This window comes from Chlamydotis macqueenii, chromosome 9 (assembly GCF_036417535.1).
Source record: "Chlamydotis macqueenii isolate bChlMac1 chromosome 9, bChlMac1.mat, whole genome shotgun sequence".
In the NCBI taxonomy this organism is placed as follows: domain Eukaryota; kingdom Metazoa; phylum Chordata; class Aves; order Otidiformes; family Otididae; genus Chlamydotis; species Chlamydotis macqueenii.
Window position 1 is genome coordinate 164,050 of NC_141564.1, and position 21,403 is coordinate 185,452.

Below are 21,403 nucleotides of genomic sequence, written 5' to 3' on the forward strand. Positions count from 1 at the left end.
CTAGTTTGAGTCTAGAGTGCACTACAGAATGACACAATTTTGGCATCACTCGGATAGCTCCCTGGGGCTGCTGCAACTTCCACAGGAGTTTGCCCAGTCTGGTTTCAAAGCAGCTTTTGAATTGCAAGAGATGGATGCATAAGACCCAAATCTGCTTCTTTATCCTCAGCTAAGTCTTGAACTGCAACTAGAAGATACAGGATAAATTCAGGAAGGACAGACTTCAAAAGTATTATGACTGAGAAATATTTTCTACTTCATTGTACAAAATACCAAGAAACATAAGACACACATTTTCTAAAAAAAAAAAAAAAACACAAAAGACTTCCCAGTAAAAATGAAAAGGAAAATATCTGTCATTGTGAGAGTAGAAAGACTACAGAAAGAGTTCTTGTGTTTGGTGGTTTGCCAATGAATAAGAAAGGGCTGGTAAAAAATGCATTAATTGTGCAGAGCCCCCTCACTCTTGGAAAAGCTCCGATATTCACAGAGACAAGATTCTGCTCTCATATATAGCATGAAACTCCTGTTAAGTCAACGGGAGTTGACTTGCATTACGCAGAGGAGACTTTTGCGCAGCTATTCAGCATTTGTTTACCGTAGGAAAAAGAGCTTCTGTTGTCGAAAACTATTTCACTGCTTATGTTTAATACAAAGGGCTTAAGTGAGCAAAGCTCAATTTGTAAGAATTTCATTTTATAACTATTAGGGTTTTAATCTGTTTTGTAACATATGCAGTCAGAGTTAAGTTTCAGAATTTTTTCATGGACGAGTAAAAGAGCTTCTTAATTAAACCTGGTTTGAGAAGAGTTTATAAAAATAAGGTATCTGTCTTAATTGCTGAAGCGTTTTCCTCCCATTTTGAGCTAATACTTTGTAAATAGCATTGAGTGAGGGACCACAGACTTGTTACTGATAAGGACTGTCTGTGGGAAACCAGTGAAGTGCAAGGACAGAAAAAGGAACTGGGCAAGACGGCTGGCATTAGCTGATGGGTAACTCTGGGACGGGAGCAGAAAGGGCAGGGGCAAATGGGATGCCAGTAGGAAGAGGGGCTAAAGAGGGAAGATGAACAGGAAAGGCAAGGTGAGGAATTGGAGGCCAAAAATGAAGTTTAATGATGAAACTCACATTAATTGTGAAGTGCTGCTGAAAGAGATGGTGCCTCCTCTCCATATTCCACCGTCCCTTCCAACCCTGCTTGTGATTTTTAGCATTGGTGTTCGTTTTACCCCATGATGACCTGATTCAGAGAGCTGAACTGAAAGAAAACGATTCCTGCAAGTTTAGTTCCCTGACTCAGCTCCCAAGGGAGACCAGGGCAGACAGTAGGAGGAATGGGATTACCCCTTTCGGTAGCAGCCCACAATTGGATTGGCAAAACTACATCCTGAGTTCAGCAGGGAACTCAGGCAGCAAGCCAAGGAGAAAGCCAGCACTGGCTAAGCCAGGAGACTGAGGCTGAAATGAGGAGTCTGTGAAGACAGAAAACTATTGAAAAATTGATGTTAGAGGGAAGGAGAGGCCTGGAGAAGTGAGGTAGGATTTGGAAGGAAGGAGAGAGCAGAAAACAATTGCCAGAGCCTCTGTCCTTGCTGGAGTACCACGGCCTGCCCCTAAAACTGGATTAGAAAATGCTAAATTTGACTATTCCTTTACCACAAAATTTTGTGATGCCTATTATGAGCCAATGTGCATGTCTTCTGTTATCAATGAAGATGACAACTTATTACGCTTATCGGTAATCAATGTCTGCAGTAATCAAATCTTATTGATAAAAGCAGTAGTATCCTACCAACATGATTGTCTTATGATAGTACTGACATAGAATCATAGAATCATGGAACAGTTTGGGTTGGAAGGGACCTTTGAAGGCCATCCTGTCCAATCCCCCCTGCCAGGAGCAGGGACATCTCCAACCAGATCAGGTTGCTCAGAGCCTCATCCAACCTGGCCTGGAACATTTCCAGGGGTGGGGCATCCACCGCCTCTCTGGGCAACCTGGGACAGTGTCCCACCAGCCTCTGGAAAAAATTTCTTCCTTATGTCCAGTCTGAATCTGCTTCCTTCTGTTTTAAAACCATCACCCCTCGTCCTGTCACACCAGGCCCTGCTGAAGAGTCTCTCCCCACCTTTCCTGCAGCCCCCTTTAGGCACTGGGAGGCCGCTCTAAGGTCTCCCCGGAGCCTCCTCTTCTCCAGGCTGAACAGCCCCAGCTCTCTCAGCCTGACCTCTCAGGAGAGCTGCTCCAGCCTCTGATCATCTGCATGGCCTCCTCTGGACCTTCTCCAACTGGTCCTTGTCCTTCTTGTGTTGGGGGCTCCAGAGCTGGACACAGTACTCCAGGTGGGGTCTCATCAAAGCACAGTAGAGGGGCAGAATCCCCTCCCTCGACCTGCTGGCCACGCTGCTGGGGATGCAGCCCAGGATGCGGTTGGCTTTCTGGGCTGTGAGTGCACATTGCCGGTTCATGTTGAGCTTCTCATCCACCAGCACTCCCAGGTCCTTCTCCTCAGGGCTGCTCTCCATCCATTCTCCACCCAGCCTGTATCTGTGCCTGGGATTGCCATGCCCCATGTGCAGGACCTTGCCTTTTGCCTGGTTGAACTTCATGAGGTTTGCATGGGCCCACCTCTCCAGCCTGTCAGCTACATGTCTCTAGGTTGTTAAAAAATGGGAAGAGAAAAAGATAATTAAGTAAAAAAAAAAAAAAAACCAAAACCAAAAAAAAAGCCCACAAAGGAACTTTGAACATCTGTAAATTACAAAAATCATAGAATTACAGTTCATCTATGTTGGTTAATAAATCACTAAAGGCAAGCAAGAAAGACTAATTATACAGCCAAACTTTTCCCCTAAAAGTGATACATACAAAAATAAATATCTTTGGAAGAAAATTTTCATTTAACTTTTCCTGTTTTTTGTCTGGTATATCTGTTTAGATATCTATCACATGAAAGTGTTAAATCTTTTTCTTTCAGTTTTCCTTCTGCGTCTATGTTTCCCTACTGATGTCAATTTAGTCTATACAATGCTTGTAGTTTGTGCAGATGACTGTGAAATACAATAGCTTGCCCCTCTAATTTATTTAAATACTACTGGGAACTTGTTCCATAGTAGGAACCAGTATTTTCAGTTTTCCCAGTCCAACTTTCTTCTCCCAGTCGAGTCACTGATTCCCTTAGTGATCTTGAACAAATAATTTGATTTAATTGTACCCGTATGAAGCCAGCTGGATAACTAAAGTAAAAATTGAAGCAGCTTTTCATTGAAAACCAAATGCTATGTCTAAACCGTGCCTTCCTGAGTACACGGACATGGGTGAGACTAACCTGCTTTCCCTTGGGACCATTGTGAGAGTCAAGCATTTCAAAACCTAGAGGATGGGTTCAAGTTTGGTCTTGAAAGACATTTTTGCTAATCCAGTAATTAACACGCTGGGTTTGCACAGAATAAAGGATCTTAAATATTTAGAAGCATATTAGCATAGTGTTTTTAAAAGAGTCACTATTTTTAAAAACATACTAATTTATTTGTTCACTTCAAACAGACTAGATCTCGACTGTTATGTTTCTAAAACTCTAGTGGCTTACTTAATGAATGCTTGTGACTCATAAGGCCTATTATTAGTCCTTCTGAGCATACATTAGCTAAAAAAAATTACAGCAAGCTAGCTTTTATGTACTGTTTAGCAGAAAGCTCACTGTATTATATAAACCATTGCCATGTAGTTCTCCTTTAACTGTTAAAAAATATGTTGTAACCTACTTGTTTTGGGTATGTCTCATTTTACTTTCTAATCCAAATAGTGTGTATTACATAGATACACCTTGTGCTGGTGGCATCAAACTGAAATAATAAAAGTCTTTAACCAGCTGGTATAGGGAACAACTCTTGACTAATGTATTCATCTGAGGCTACATCCTGGTTCTGGCCAGGATAGAGTTAATATTCACCTGAGCCGGGTGGAGAACTGAAGCTGGTAGCCCCTATGGCTGGGATAGTTAACTAATTAGCTAACAGCTGGGGTTCATTTACCCAAATTAGCCAAAGGGCTATTCCATCCCATCTGACATCATGCTCAGTATATAAGTGAGGAGGGTGCTGAAGGGAGTCTCCTGCTACTTGGAAGAGACTGGATGTGGAGTTCTGTTGTGAGCTATTATACTGTATTTGTGTTCCATCACTGTCTTGTTTTCTTCTGTCATTACTGTTAAATTTACTTTTTGTTCAATCTCAACCCGCGTGTTTGTTTTTTTTTTTTTTTCTGGTTTTCTCTTGTTTGTCAAATCTCCTCCTATTCTCTCGGAGGGTGGGGGGAGTGAGAGAGAGACTGCATAGTCTGGTCCCCATTGGGGCTGAACTACAACAGGCTATTTACTAACTCTTTGTGACTATTTCTGCCACTTCATGAGAGCTGGATTTGTTAAAAGGCTAACCACCTTCAGCTGTCATTAACCACAAATGATATTGAAGATGCTCAATGTTTTTTCAGTGAAGTCCTACATGCATCTGTCCTCGATAGATTCATTTGTAGGGAGTATCCCTGTAGCCAGTGCAATGATGGAATGTCCGCACAAAGTCACAAGACTTACAAATTGAGATGATGTTAACTTTTTATGTTACGCGGTCAATCTGTTTATTTATAAGATTTTGAAAGAGGAAGTTGGAAAGAAGAGAACTTTTAAAAATGGAAAATGACAGTCGGCATTTTTTTTCTAGTCTGAATGTGTGGGAATTCCACTATTACCCTATTTTTGGTCCGACTTTTTTACAGCATTTTTAAAAGATTATACTACCCTTACGGCAAATTATTAAATAATTTTAAACAAAATTATAACCACTTTTTCGTTGATTTTTAACTACCTGTGAGTTTGAAATAGCAGTAGATACACTTTGTAGTCTATAATACAGTTTTATAAACAAATACTATAGCAGTAATATAAAAGAGGATCACAGCTGCATAGGATCCGTATGTCCATTGCTGCTGCTGTAATTGAAATGGGTACTTTGTTGCCATACTACCATCAATCTTCATTTTTTATTTATTTACTAACTTGTTTGCTAACAGAAGAAAGAGTATAATTTATAATAAAAGCCCATTTATGCAGATTTGTGCAATCATAATTGCACATTCTAACATTCAATCCAAAGACATATTGATTATATCTAAGAGATCTGTTTGTTAACAAATGTGCGGCTACAGAAATGGATTTTTAAAAATAATTCCATAATACAAATAAAACGAAGTACTTACAGTCATCCTAAGGAGCAAATCTGGTTGTGATTTCTGGCGGAAATCACAGTGCTGTGTTCCTGTGTGGAAGATGATTTATGAGGCTGCTGAAGGAACTGTACTTCGCAGGTGCTATAAAGCCCAGTGCTGTGTTCTTAGCGCTCAAGCACAGGCTGACCGTGGTTAGTCACTGCGATGTAAGGCTGCTTGCACTGCGTGTCAAGTTGGACTACTGAAATCTGGCACATAGAAGAAGGTTCTTAAGAAGTTTACTAAAGGTTCTTAACCAATACTTGAGAGGAATGACTGCTATTGCCCTGGATAATTATAGTAGAAAAATATGGACTTAGTCACATTTAAAACGCTGAAGTCACTGAGGAGGAAATGGTTATTTGGAGAGGCTGTTCCGGAGGACAGCAGGCAATGAATTCATATTCTTAACACGATGTGTGCTATCCAGCAGATTTCTCAAATCCATTAGATATTGCCTAAAACAGTCTTCAAATAAGTAACTACACTAGGAAATACTAAACATCTGCCTTAATTGAAATACAATTACACCTGTTCCCTTCCCTTTTGTAATTGTCAAGAGGTTGAGATTGTCTCCATGAGAGCAGATTTTTTTGTTTAGTATCCCAAGTCATTACGTCAATACCTGTGGTGAAGTCTAGGTAGGGCAGCTATAATATATGTATTGTAAATATGCATTCTGCTTTTTAAAACATTCTTAGAAGGAGGCTTAATTTCTAATTTTTATATTAAATTAGGCGTCTTCACTTAATCATTAAGAATTCAAATTACCGAGATACAAACCCAGTTCATCTTATCTACATACGCTGATCTACATAGACATACCCTTAAGTAAACTGGGAGGAAAAAAAAAGCCACTAATTGGAAACTCAATATTTAGATGGGAGCAGGAATTGTTTATGTGGCATAAGGAATAGTCAGTAATTATTGTTAAACAGTGTTCTCGAACACAGACCTAAAAAATTCTGGATTTAGGGGAAGCCAGTGAGGGTTCAGATTTTGCCATCAGTGCCCTTTCTGTAGGGGAAAGACGCCAAACCTCATTTGCAGTCCTCACCTGTTAACTTTGAAAAAGTTTGTACCTTTGTGCAAAAATAATAACTTAATTTTAATTTCCTGCATTGCATTTATTTACAAAGCTGTGAGTATTCTATTTTTATTGTTGTCATCTTTCCATTTGAATTACATTTGGGGCGGATTTCTCATCCTGTGATTAACACGCAGGTGGAAAAATAACACTGAAGAATTAACGACGGGACAAAGATTGTATTTCTTTTACTGAATTGTTTCCAGCTTATGCGCAGGTTCCATGTGCATGTATGATCTAAACGGCATGGAGAGCAGAGCCGTAGGCTACCCTGCCCCTTATTCTGGTTGCAGCCTGCTGAGGAGAGGGGAGCTGCCTGGAGAAGCGCTGCTCTTCCTGGAGAAGCAGCTCTGGAGCAGAGGGTGGGGAGGGCAGGCAGGGACAGCTGGCGGGAAAGCTGAAGCGAACAAAAGGGTTTGCTTGCAGCACACAACGGGCTCGGGCCCAGAGGGAGAAATAGGGGTGTTTCTGTAGGAACCTGACGTGGAGCGGCATGCGTTCTGTACGGATTAGGAGGCTGCTGACAGTTGCCCAAATGGAAGGCAAAATTGAGTAGAGGGATTCATCCCGGGAGGCACACTGGGCAGGAGGTTGTTTGCAGACTTTTAAATCAGACTATTGATAAGCCTCAGCTTTCTCTGTGAAGAACTCTCTTGCTATTTTGTGTACTAATACCATCTCCCTCTAGACAGAGGAAGATTTTGGTTTGTTTCTGCATGTTCACTTTAAAAGAACAACTGAGTAGTCTACTTTAAAGCCCTTGCTAACTCAGCGGGCTGTCAGCTAAAACTGGCAAATGCATATATGATGCATTATATGAAAATTACATATATGAATATGCAAAGAAAACAATAAGCTAAAAATATATGAGCTGTATTACGACATATACTCATAATAGGGGAAAATTGAATTCCCAAAAGTACCTTAGCCATAATTCTTCAGCTGCAGTTTTTTCTTTTCTATTTCTATTTCTTTTCTATCCTCTATTGTTGTCCTTCAGTAGCACAGTTAACTAGCAGGAAAAATGCAGCAAGGCTCATTTCAAATATAAACCCAGGAGATAAATTCCTGACAACAGATGTCTTGAATAGTCAAATATGATCTCCATTGTTAATCACACAGAAACTTTCCCTGTTTTTAATGCTAGAATTGTAAACTCTGGAAAAAAAATAGAATATCTCATCTTAAAACATTTCTCTAATACTAACAAAGATAAAACCTGGTTAGGACACACGTATTCTGCTGTTTCCTAGACATTTCCAGCATTTCCACTTCTAGAATCACAGAACAGTTTGGGTGGGAAGGGACCTTCAAAGCCCACCCAGTCCAACCCCCCTGCCAGGAGCATGGACATCTCCAACAAGATCAGGTTGCTCAGAGCCCCGGCCAACCTGGCCTGGAACGTTTCCAGGGATGGGGCATCCACCGCCTCTCTGGGCAACCTGGGACAGTGCTCCACCACCCTCAGCATAAAAATTTTTTTCCTAATATCCAATCTGAATCTGCCTCCCTCTATTTTAAAACCATCACCCCTCGTCCTGTCACACCAGGCCTTGCTGAAGAGTCTCTCCCCACCTTTCCAGCAGCCCCCTTTAGGCACTGGGAGCCGCTCTCAGGTCTCCCCGGAGCCTCCTCTTCTCCAGGCTGAACAGCCCCAGCTCTCTCAGCCTGGCCTCACAGCAGAGCTGCTCCAGCCCTCTCAGCATCTGCGTGACCTCCCCTGGACCCTCTCCAACTTGTCCATGTCCTTCTGATGTTGGGGGCTCCAGAGCTGGACGCAGTGCTGCAGGTGGGGTCTCACCAGAGCGAAGCAGAGGGGCAGAATCCCCTCCCTCGACCTGCTGGCCACGCTGTTTGGGATGCAGCCCAGGATCCAGATGGCTTTCTGGGCTGTGAGTGCACATTGCTTGCTCATGTTGAGCTTCTCATCCACCAGCACCCCCAAGTCCTTCTCCTCAGGGCTGCTCTCCATCCATTCTCCACCCAGCCTGTATCTGTGCCTGGGATTGCCCTGACCCATGTGCAGGACCTTGCCCTTGGCCTGGTTGACCTTCATGAGGTTGGCATAGGCCCACCTACAGCCTGTCCCTCTGGATGGCATTCCTCCCTTCCAGCGTGTCGACAGCACCACACAACTTGGTGTCATCAGCGAACTTGCTGAGGGTGCACTCTATCCCAGTGTCCATGTGACCGACAAAAATGTTGAACAGGGCCGGGCCCAACGTGGGCCCCTGAGGGACACCACTGGTCATTGGTCTCCACCTGGACATTGAGCCGTTAACCACCACTCTCTGAGTGCAGCCATCCAGCCAACTCCTTATCCACCGAGTGGTCCGTCCATCAAACCCATGTGTCTCCAGTTTAGAGAGAAGGATGTCGTGCGGGACAGTGTCAAATGCCTTGCATAAGGCCAGGTAGATGATGTCCCTTGTCCACTGTTGCTGTCACCCCATCATAGAAGGCCACCAAATTGGTCAGGCACACCCTGCCCTTGGTAAAGCCATGTTGGCTGTCACCAACCACCTCTTTGGCTGTCACCAACCACCTCTTTGGCTCTCTATGTGCCTTAGCATGGTTTCCAGGAGAATCTGCTCCATGACCTTGCCAGGCACAGAGGTGAGGCTGACTGGCCTGGAGTTCCTCAGGTCCTCCTTGTTCCCCTTTTTAAAAATGGGGGTTACGTTACCCTTCTTCCAGTCATTGGGGACCTCAGCAGACCGCCACAACTTCTCAAATGCAATGGACAGGGGCTTGGCAACTTCATCTGCCAGTTCTCTCAGAACCCACGGATGCATCTCATCGGTCCTATGGACTTGTGCATGTTCAGGTTCTTCAGATGGTCTTGAACTTGATATTCTCCTACAGTGAGTGGTTCTCCATTCTCCCAGTCCCTGCTTTTGCCTTCTGCACCTTGGGCAGTGTGGCTAGAGCTCTTAATGGTGAAGACTGAGGCAAAAAAAGTCATTAAGCACCTCAGCCTTCTCCATGTCCCAAGTAACCAGGTCACTCTGTTTCCTTTCAGAGAGGGCCTACATTCTCCCTCCCGCTGGAAGGGAGAGATGCCATCCAGAGGGACCTTGACAGGCTGGAGAGGTGGGCCCGTGCCAACCTCATGAAGTTCAACCAGGCCAAGTGCAAGGTCCAGACCTGGGGCATGGCAATCCCAGGCACAAATACAGGCTGGGTGGGGAATGGATGGAGAGCAGCCCTGAGGAGAAGGACTTGGGGGTGCTGGTGGATGAGAAGCTCAACATGGGCCAGCAATGTGCCCTTGCAGCCCAGAAGGCCAACCGTATCCCGGGCTGCATCAAGAGAAGCGTGGCCAGCAGATCGAGGGAGGGGATTCTACCCCTCTACTCTGCCCTGGTGAGACCCCACCTGGAGTACTGTGTCCAGTTCTGGAGCCCCCAACACAAGGAGGACAAGGACCAGTTGGAGAAGGTCCAGAGGAGGGCCACGAAGATGATAAAATGGCTGGAGCACCTCTCTTATGAGGACAGGCTGAAAGAGTTGGGGCTGTTCAGCCTGGAGAAGAGGAGGCTCTGGGGAGACCTGAGAGTGGCCTCCCAGTACCTCAAGGGGGCCTACAAGAAAGATGGGGAAAGGCTGTTTAGTAGGGCCTGTTGCAATAGGACAAGGAGTAATGGTTTTGAAATAGTGGGGGGTAGATTTAGATTGGAAATTAGGAAAAATTTTTTTACGATGCGAGTTATAGAACACTGGAACAGGTTGCCCAGAAAGGTGGTGGATGCCCCATCCCTGGAAATGTTCAATGTTGGATGAGGCTCTGAGCAACCTGATCTAGTCAGGGATGTCCCTGCTCCTTGCAGGGGGGTTGGACTAGATGACCTTTGAAGGCCCCTTCCAACCCTAACCATTCTATGATTCAATGATTCTATGATTTTGTCTCTGACGTACTGATAGAAGCTTTTCTTGTTGCCCTTGATGTCTCTGGCCAGATTAAATTCTGTCAGGGCTTCAGCCTGCCTCACCTGATCCCTGGCCTCTTGGACAACCTCTCTGTAATCCTCCCAGGCTACCTGTCCCTGCTTTCACCCGCTGTAGGTTTCCTTCTTCACTTTCAGTTGGTCCAGGAGCTCCTTGCTCATCCACGCCGGCCTCCTGGCCTTTTTGCCCAACTTGTTCTTCATCGGGATGCACCTCTGCTGAGCTTGGAGGAGGTGCTCCTTGAATATGGACCAACTTTCCTGGGCCCCTCTTCCCTCCAGGGCCACCCCTCCCATGGCACTTTGCCCATCAGGTCCCTGAAGAGGCCAAAGTCTGCCCTCCTGAAGTCCAGGGCAGAGAGCTTGCTGCGTAGCTTCCACGCTGCCCCGTGGATCTATAAACAAGGTTTTGTTTGTAAAGAACTTATTTCAGAATACATCCTTTTGGCACCTGGAAATACGAAGTATTCCTTCACTAGAACTTATGGCTGTTGCCCAAATAAGAAAAGAGGGACTATGTTTTTTTCATAAGGGTCTGTGCAATCCTAAAGACATTTCCTACTGTACAGTTAAAAATATTTTTTTTTCTAAGTTTCTCCTTTATACGACTTTTTCCTGCTGTTAAAAGGGTTGACATTAAGCACAAGGCAAATAAAAATGCTGCTGTCTGTACTTGAAGCAGCAGAAGAGCCTTAAAAAAAATCCTTAGGGTGTCACTGAGAATTGTACAGCTAAGCATCTGTGACCACGGAGGCTCTTGTAGTAAAAAGATGTTTTAAATGGAGTTCTGCTGAGTACAGATACTGTGCTGTCAAGCTGTCCAAGTGTCTCCTTCTCTGGCTCCCTCCCCGTTGCTTTGCTTCTTTAATGAAATAAAACCCCTTTAAGTTGACAAACACATTCATGTTTTCACTAGAAACAGAAAACTGTACAAAGTGTTATGCGATAAGCTTTAAATGGTACATTGAGCAACTGAGAAACCAGCGAGCGAACCATCCCTTGAGAGATGGGTGCACAGACCGTCGCTGCGGACAGCTCGGTGGGCATGGCTCAGGTAGATGGCGTGGCTTTACGGTTGTAGAATACAGAAGTGTTTTTCACTTACTGTTGGAAAAGAAATTAATTCCTTCTCAACAGTCCAAATGTTTTCTTATCATCTGGATGACCCAAAGATAGGTGTCAAAGGTACATCCATTCTCTTGTTTATTAGTTCTGCTGGTAGAAGCATTAATTCCAGTCTGCTAGCTACATAATGGAAAAAACCCAAATTAATAGAGGATTGTTCACTTGGTTTTGGTTTACGACAAATTAGAATGTATTCACAAGGTGAAAAAATATTCAAACAGCATTTCCACTCTTGCTGTAGTGAAAAAAAAAAAAATCATTGTTCATTTAAAATAGCTTTTACAGAACAGGTCTATTTTTTTCCTTACCGGAAGACTGAAGGAACAAAACACAATTAGTGCATTTACTGCCATTCCTGATTAAAATGAAGATTTAAAGCCCTGTATATCCTGCCTTAAACTGATTTTAAGAGGTTTATTTTTCAGATAATGTGAAGATCATGGTCATTTCAGAACAATGGTTTATAGTCTGGAGCGGTGGCTGTTCCAAGGATCTCAGAATAACAAATTATCCCCGTGTTCATCCAGACAAAAGCTGGAAGATGTTTGCTAATACAGCTCAATAATTACAACTTCCTCCCCTCAAAAGTAGTAATTTCCATTATTGTTTTAATTTGTAATTCTCAAATTAAAAACCTTCCATCTATTTTAGTTCTAAACCAAGGACTAAACATATATCTGTAGATGATTAATCCCTCAATTAATTAGCCTTGCATAAATATTGACAGGAGGTAATTTCATCACACATCTGCTCTTGGGTTTATTAGGATAATAAAACTAAAAAAATGCTGTATGGTATCCGTAGGCAGCCTTTGACTTCAGACTTCACCAAACATCTTCATCTTCTCCTCACTGAAAAAAAAGACATGCAAAATATCTAAGAACTTGCGTTCCTCACCTGCCTAGAGCCTGCTCTGAAGTCACTCGTACGAACACTAAGGCTACGGTGTGAGCATAACTAACTCAGCAGTTTTGAGGGAGGCCAAGTTTCAGAACTGATGCGTTCCGTTCACTTCAAAGGAGTTCAGTTTCTTAAATTCAGTAAATCTTAACATTTTTAAAAGAACAGAATATATGGAATACTGAAAATCAGGGTCATATTTTATTCAGTAGCAAAGGCACTTAGATAATTTTTCTGCGGGAGGAGATCAACATTTGCAAAAACAGCAATTTTCATGAACTTGGAGAACACAAGTAAAATTTCGTTAGGAACCATCTGAGTACAAGCCCACACCTGGAAATGTGTTTTCTAAAAGTTGAATGTGCGTCGGTCCCTGCGTTAGCTGCAGCAGATTCTTACAGCGTTGCCATTCTGCAGAGCCTGTTTCCTTCACTGCTGGTAGTTTTGCAGATGAAAAGGTGCTGTTTGAGGTGAGGAAACTGTTGGCAGCAAAATAAACTCACTTAGTAAGAGATCAGGAGGCGTCAATGTCTTGGCAAAAAAATTGAAGTTTCCTTCCTTCCTTTGTTTAAAATACTCAATCCAATATGCTCTGTACAAGGCATAGGAAAAATTCTGAAGGGATTATCCATTTCTTTATTCCTTTCTCTGCCTGGAAACAGTGTAACATGAGAGTCTTTAGAAGGTTCAAATATGAGTACACATTCAGTTTTCGTTCTCATGGGTAGTAGATCCTGGATTAGGATTGTGAATTCATGAATTACAGGACTTTTCATCCAGCATCTGTCACCGCATTTGCAGTCACATCAAAAAGAATGTAACACAGAAAGATGGGGAGAGAAGCAAAAATGTGTTCACCACGGAGCTGCAGGAATGAGAACAATGACCTGGGGGGAGGAATTCAGGAAAACCAGTATTTGAGCATTTATCCATTGCTTGCTTCAACAGAGAAGAATTCTCATTATGGGATGTCTTACACTAAGATGAAAGCATGAGAAACTACTGATTCTTAGGTTGTATCAGACAACGTTTCATAGAATCACAGAATGGTTTGTGTTGGAAGGGGCCTTAAAGACCATCTAGTAATTTCATTATCAGATTATTTTAGGCAGCATACAAAGTATACTTACCATTTTAGTACAGACCACATCTTCTAATTTCTTCCTCTGTATAGGATGAAAAGATGCAATTGGGCAATACAGCTATAGAAAAGAGCTGCCCACATTTCTTAAAAAAAGTGATGAGAATATTGCTGCTTTTACTATTTATCAAATAAAACTAGATCTGAGCATCAAGAGATGCATAAATATCTAACCATTCCACAGCCTTTTCACAGCCTCTCAGAGATTTCACCCTTTGTAACACAATACCTTAAATGTTTTTTTTGTCACTGCAATACCTTAAGCTTAAATGCAAAGTGTGCTCTGACAGCTCATTGGTGTGATGCTGGGGTCCAGATTTCAGCACTGTCGTTTCTCACTTTCAGTATGTTAGCATGGGAAAACAAAAGTTTACATACTTTCGCGTACTCTTGGCAGCACAGCTTAGCTGTCTTAATCAAATATCCAGAATTAAGCCTTTGCCTTCACTCTGTGCAGCAAGACATTTAAATTGTTCTCCTCAAACCTTACTTAATATCAGGATGAGTATTTATTTCTGTGTGGATGTTGATTAAAATAGCCTGCACCAGTGATTTACAGACATGTACAGTAATTGTACTAAGGAACTGATGTGAGTTAAAATCAGCCCCTCTTTTTTAAGAAAATACTCCTTGAACTATAGACTCATTTTCAATACATGTTGATTTGATATTGTTCATCTTTAAGGACACCAGTCCTACCTGTTAACTGCTGATTCTCATTATATTTTCAAGGTAGCTCTGTTTTTACCAGCTCCATCACAGTTTTGTTGTCAAAAATAGTCTCTTACCTGCTTGCAGAAATGCATTAATGTATCGAGCCCCCGGGATAGTACAAAAGTCAGTCTGGAGGAAAGGAGGAAAGAGACACCTTGAAAAGAACAAAAAATTAAACTTCCTACATTCATCAGAATAAACTTATTTGCCTAATGAGTGTATTGAAATCAGCTTCATAGTTCTTGCATAATTAGGATAGAGCAAAACGGATTTACCAGCCAGATACCATATTAGAGATTCTGCCGGCTGCCCTTCTGTGTGAGGGTTTTTTTTCTGTTTACAGGCTAAATTGGTAATTGTACCAGTGGTTCTTCTTTGTGATTGTGATGTTATCGCTACTGATAATGACAAAAGTTATCCATACTCCTTACTGTGGGTTTAATCCCTTCATACAAGGAAGCGCACGAACAGGAATGCTTTAGGGGCCTCCCTGTTTGGTATTGTTGCAGACAGGCTCACTCGTTCCACTCTGATCATCTCTTTCTGTCAAGAAATAACTCTACCGGCATTTGATCTCGAGAAGCTGTTCCTAACAGCCTGACTGAACTGACTCAGTGCATCACCAACATGCCTTCTTTTTCTCCGTTTGCATATTGCTGAGGCCACTTCTGACTGACATGCCGGTGTCAGCAGCAGGTTCAACCTTCAGAGGCAACCACTGTGGTGATATGCTCTGCTCTACGTTCTCCCAAGAAGTCCAGGATATTGGAGCAATTTAGCTCTGTGTAGTGCCATCCTTGTATTTCCAAAGACTGACGTGTAACTAAGCACCGCAGGCTAGCAATGCAGTTAAAAGAAAGCTTTCACTGCTTCAAAAAGCGTTCAGTCAGACTAGTATTCCTTACTGTGGGAACGCCTGCAGACAGGATTGTTTAACAAAAGTCTGTTCTTGCTTGCAGTAGGCGTTTTGCCCCAGCGACAGAAAAGTCATGAGCCATGTCTAGCACATCCCATGTCATGCTTGCATGAAGTCTTGTGAAGCAAACATAACTGAACATTCCTGTACAATAGCTGTTGTTTTAAATAGTTACTTCACTATTGTTAACTGAACCACAAGTTATGACAACTGATACATCCATAGTCATCCCTTTGGCATTCTGTATAAAAACATGGATCACATTCATCATGAGGAACTCCCATCAGAAGGACATGTATACAGTATGTCCTGCAGCCTTGCTGTATCTTTCCACTCTGTAAAACGTAACTGGCAGAACCACTTGGATGAATCATATAGGCTAACACGCACGTTTGATAAAGTAGAACTCTGATAAAACACGTGGCAAAATTAATTAGTTATGTTTAGCTTCAAGTAATGCTTGCATACAGAAGAAAAATGAAAATTTTCTTTCTTCATTAAGTCATTCTGCCAAACACTGCAATAGCACCAACAAAACACTTGGAAGAAATTGGACTACTAACAAAGCTCAGACATTGGAAAGCATTGCTAAAGAGCACAAGCAGGATAAAAGAACTGCTAAAACAGATTGTGCTTGCACTTGGTCAACAGGAAAGGGAGGAATTAACCATTGCAGCTGCCCCAAAGTGGTCAGAGGAAAGGAACAGAACATATCCAGAAGCCCTTTTGAACACACTCGTGTTTTACCCATGTTCCTCCCCTGTCCCCAAAGCCCTTCACCGGATTGGAGTAACACGTGGCTGAGATGGTCACAGCTGTTAGTTAAGGCACCTCTGGTATAGTGAGGAAACTACATGGCAAGCTCTCTGCCCTGGACTTCAAGAAGGCGGACTTCGGCCTCTTCAGGGACCTGATGGGCAGAGTGCCATGGGAGGTGGCCCTGGAGGGAAGAGGGGCCCAGGAGAGTTGGTCCATATTCAAGGAGCACCTCCTCCAAGCTCAGCAGAGGTGCATCCCGATGAAGAGCAAGTCGGGCAAAAAGGCCAGGAGGCCGGCGTGGATGAGCAAGGAGCTCCTGGACCAACTGAAGGTAAAGAAGGAAGCCTACAGAGGTCTACAAAGAGGCTGTGCGAGTGGCCAGGGATTGGGTGAGGAAGGCCAAAGCCCTGGCAGAACTGAATCTGGCCAGGGATATAAAAAGCAACAAGAAGAGCTTCTATAGGTATGTAGGGGACAAAAGAAAGTCCAGGGAAAATGTAGGCCCCCTCCGGAAGGAAACTGGTGTCCTGGTTACCCAGGACGTGGAGAAGGCTGAGGTACTCAATGACTTTTTTTGCCTCAGTCTTCACCGATAAGGGCTCTTGTCCCGCCACCCAAGCTGTAGGAGGCGCAAACACGGACTGCGAGGATGAAGAACCGCCCACTGTACTCGAAGAGCAGGTTCGGGAGCATCTGAGGAACCTGAAGGTGCACAAGTCCATGGGACCTGATGAGATCCATCCGCGGGTCCTGAGGGAACTGGCGGATAAAGTTGCCAAGCCACTGGCCATCATATTTGAGAAATTGTGGCGGTCTGGTGAGGTCCCCGATGACTGGAAGAGAGGGAACATAACCCCCATTTTTAAAAAGGGGAATAAGGAAGATCCGGGTAACTACAGGCCCGTCAGCCTCACCTCTGTGCCTGGCAAGGTCATGGAGCAGATTCTCCTGGAAACCATGCTAAGGCACATGGAGAGCAAGGAGGTGGTTAGTGACAGCCAACATGGCTTCACCAAGGGCAGATCGTGCCTGACCAATTTGGTGGCCTTCTATGACGGGGTGACAGCATCGGTGGACAAGAGACGAGCAACGGATATCATCTACCTGGACTTGTGCAAAGCTTTTCACACTGTCCCACATGACATCCTTCTCTCTAAACTGGAGACACATGGGTTTGATGGACAGACCACTCGGTGGATAAGGAGTTGGCTGGATGGCCACACTCAGAGAGTGGTGGTCAACGGCTCAATGTCCAGGTGGACACCGGTCACGAGTGGTGTCCCTCAGGGGCCCATGTTGGGCCCAGCCCTGTTCAACATTTTTGTCGGTCACATGGACAGTGGGATAGGGTGCACCCTCAGCAAGTTTGCCGATGACACCAAGCTGTGTGGTGCCGTCGACACGCTGGAAGGGAAGGACGCCATCTAGAGGGACCTGGACAGGCTGGAGAGGTGGGCCCGTGCCAACCTCATGAAGTTCAACCAGGCCAAGAGCAAGGTCCTGCACATGGGTCGGGGCAATCCCAGGCACAAATCCAGGCTGGGCGGGGAATGGATGGAGAGCAGCCCTGAGGAGAAGGACTTGGGGGTGCTGATGGATGAGAAGCTCAACATGAGCCAGCAATGTGCCCTTGCAGCCCAGAAGGCCAACCGCATCCTGGGCTGCATCCCCAGCAGCGTGGCCAGCAGGTCGAGGGAGGTGATTCTCCCCCTCTACTCTGCTCTGGTGAGACCCCACCTGGAGTACTGTGTCCAGTTCTGGAACCCCCAACATGAGAAGGACATGGACCAGTTGGAGAACGTCCAGAGGAGGGCCACGAAGATGATAAAATGGCTGGAGCACCTCTCTTATGAGGCCAGGCTGAGAGAGCTGGGGCTGTTCAGCCTGGAGAAGAGGAGGCTCCAGGGAAACCTGAGAGCGACCTTCCAGTGCCTAAAGGGGGCTGCAGGAAAGATGGGGAGAGGCTGTTCAGCAGGGCCTGTTGCAATAGGACAAGGAGTAATGGTTTTAAAATAGAGGGGGGGTAGATTTAGATTGGATATTAGGAAAAAATTTTTTACACTGAGGGTTGTAGAGCACTGGAACAGGTTGCCCAGAGAGGCGGTGGAGGCCCCATCCCTGGAAACGTTCAAGGCCAGGCTGAATGAGGCTCTGAGCAACCTGATCTAGTCAGGGATGTCCCTGCTCCTTGCAGGGGGGTTGGACTAGATGACCTTTGAAGGTCCCTTCCAACTCTAACCATTCTATGATTCTATGGTATAGCCAAGCTGCAGAAGTAACATTGAGGTTCCCTGAAAGTTAAAGTGGCTTTGTTCAGAACTGTGCTAGCCTTCTGCAGGTGCCAGAAGAGGGTGCAGTTGTGGGATAAATGTAAGACCAATCTACTGTGTGGTGTGAAGGAAGTGACCTCCAGAGAAGATGTGAGTGGTGCTACCTACAGATGTCACCAGTTTTATGTTCCCACAGGTGCAGGTACTTGCATTGTGAGAGACACAGTGACACCCTGTGTTCTTGCTCTTCCTCTTTTCTGGGTAAGAGGTGCCTGAAAGATTTCCACCCCCACACACTTCTGCAAATGCAGAGGGCTAACTGGGAAGAATTTTACATTAGCTTCGCTTAGGTTGAGACAGTTCTATACATGAAAGTCAGAGAAATACCAAACAGTGATTTCCTAAGAATCGGTAATCTTTTGGTCTATGTCTATAATCAAATGAAGTACTAGATTTAGAGTCACTTGCTGTCATAATGCAATGCCTAATTATAAAAAGTCATATGCTTAATTGAATTAGTTTTCTTTTTCTGCCCGTGCATTCCTGAACGTGTCTGTGCAGCTCCCGAAGGCATCACCATGTGCTTTCAGATGGACTCCCGAAGCCTTTACTGTAACATTACAAGTGATAGGTCTCACACTGTAAAAAGCCAGTAATTTCTGCTATCCGTAGATTTCAAAATGTATGGGTTTGTCACTTGAGAAAAAAATACGCTTTGCTCTTAGCAGAAATCCCAGGATTGGCAGGATTTTCAGTACTTCTGTGGTGCTATGAGCCAGAGTTGCTAAGATCTTAATTCTTAATTTAAATCCTATTATAGATAAAAACATTGCACATTATTAAAATAATTTAATTTTTACAATTCATTACAGCATAAATAGATTAAAGGAATTTAAATCTTATGGTATTAAAAATCTAATTATAAAAACAAATGATTAGCATAGTGTAAAAGAAGCAGTTTGTACTTTTTAAGGTAGATGACATGAGCGTACTTAGCTTAATCTTAGATGTGGATGTTCAGATCAGAAAAATGTTACGTATGTATTATTAAAAGCTGTGAAAGCAACAATATTTTAGATACAGTATTATGAGCATTTTATTTCTACAAAACAATGCTGATGTTGAGCGTCTATAAAACCGTGCAGCACTGTATAGCTACGCTGCACGCTTTCAGGCATCTGCTCTAACGAGAGACCTCGTCGGAGTTCATTGTGCTTTCTGTGTCGACATTTGTGTGTGGTTGAAGAAGTAACTCTCTCAAGCATGAAGTTTGCTGGCAGGCTCTTAACTTCATGAAAAGTTGCCCTCCCTGGTACTGACGGCACACAGGTTCCAGTTAGTCAATCTCTCTCATACTGGAATAGGAAAGTGAACGACTTTTGCTGCATCACACGGTGTTAATCGACTAAATGAGCCTTTGCCATGATAGAACTAAAGGCACACAGCTAGAGCTGTACCACGACTGAGAAATAATCTCTGTGAACAATGATTTCATTAGGTTACTGCTACACCTTACCGTGTCTCTTTGTGCAGTGAAATTGGTGGAGTAATGATAACAGGGACAGCATCAAAGAAAATTGGGACTTGATATCCAATGGAAAGCTTTTCCTTTTACACCCTCAGCGCCAGCAGCCTTTCTTCAGTGTTGGCCAGGCTACTTTAAAGAATGTTCTTGTAAGAACGGATTCCAAGCCATTATGAACCTCACGTTTCAGCCTTCTTCAGTTAAAATGGTCAGGTAGTTCTGACAGCAGCACCAAGTAAAACAGGGCAGGAAAGACAGCGCTGTCAGTGCAATCACTGCCAAGAGGTGAGGGCACTCTAACCTTTCCCAGATGGCATTTAATGCAGTAGAGCTCACAATTTAGTTTTTTAGACTAGATTAAAACTCGAATGCATCTTATCTACCTGCCTGCCTGAAAAAGAGGCACGCAAGTGAGATACTACAGAGCTGGCAAAGAAGGAAAGAGACAGCTAGGAAAAACCAGCAGTTTCAAATTACATCGTTTTCTTTTGCCACAAGAACTTAACTATCCTACAACAACAAGGCCGTCTTCCTCCCACAACTTCAGCTCTCATTTTCTGTCATCATAAACATCCCGTGATTCGGTGAATACTTTTGACTTGAGCTCTGATCTTGCACGCTTGCATAAACATTTATGTTTACTCACGTGAGCAGCATCACTGGCTGCAAAAAGACAATTCATCAAATGCATGAATCTCTTTGGATCACTGGCACTGTTTTGTAAAGATGAAGCAGGATGTTAAAATAACTTTGTTCCTGAAAGTTTAACAAGCAACTTTACAGCGGCAGGGAGAAGAAAAGAACCAAGCACTTCATGGATTCCTTAGAAGAAGCTGAAATTATTTTTTAAAAGACACTGAATATGCTAACAGAAATAATCTTTGCTCTGCTCTGTCTCCTCATAGTGCAAACAGAAGTCTTCCACATTCTGAAGTTTGGAAAATTAAAATTAATAATTTCAAATGAACACATTCTTCTCTGTCATACACTATGCCAAACTGTGCATTATCTTATGATCTGCATCTCTGAATGATTAATGGAACACTTAACATTACAGTAGCGCACTGATACACATCCTGCTGGGACTTATTGATACTATACCACTTCTGAAACTAAATAGCCTGACGTTATGTGCATCATCTTACGGTGTCCTGAATTCACAGATCTCAGTATTGCAATACATTTTGAAAAGCCTAGGCTTGCAACATCTGGAATAGAATAGAATAGAATAGAATGTAGAATGGTTTGGGTGGGAAGGGACCTTCAAAGCCCACCAAGTCCAATCCCCCCCTGCCAGGAGCAGGGACATCTCCAACCAGATCAGGTTGCTCACAGCCCCGGCCAACCTGGCCTGGAACGTTTCCAGGGATGGGGCATCCACCACCTCTCTGGGCAACCTGGGACAGTGTGCCACCACCCTCAGTGTAAACTGGTTTTTCGTTATGTCCAGTCTGAATCTGCTTCCTTCTATTATAAAACCATCACCCCTTGTCCTATCACAACAGGCCCTCCTGAAGAGTTTCTCCTCGTCTTTCTTCTCAGCCCCACTTTAGGCACTGGAAGGCTGCTATTAAGGTCTCCCCGGAGCCTCCTCTTCTCCAGGCTGAACAGCCCCAGCTCTCTCAGCCTGGCCTCACAGCAGAGCTGCTCCAGCCCTCTGATCGTCTTCATGGCCTCCTCTGGACCCTCTCCAACAGCTCCACGTCCTTCTCGTGTTGAGGGCTCCAGAGCTGGACACACTGATGCAGGTGGG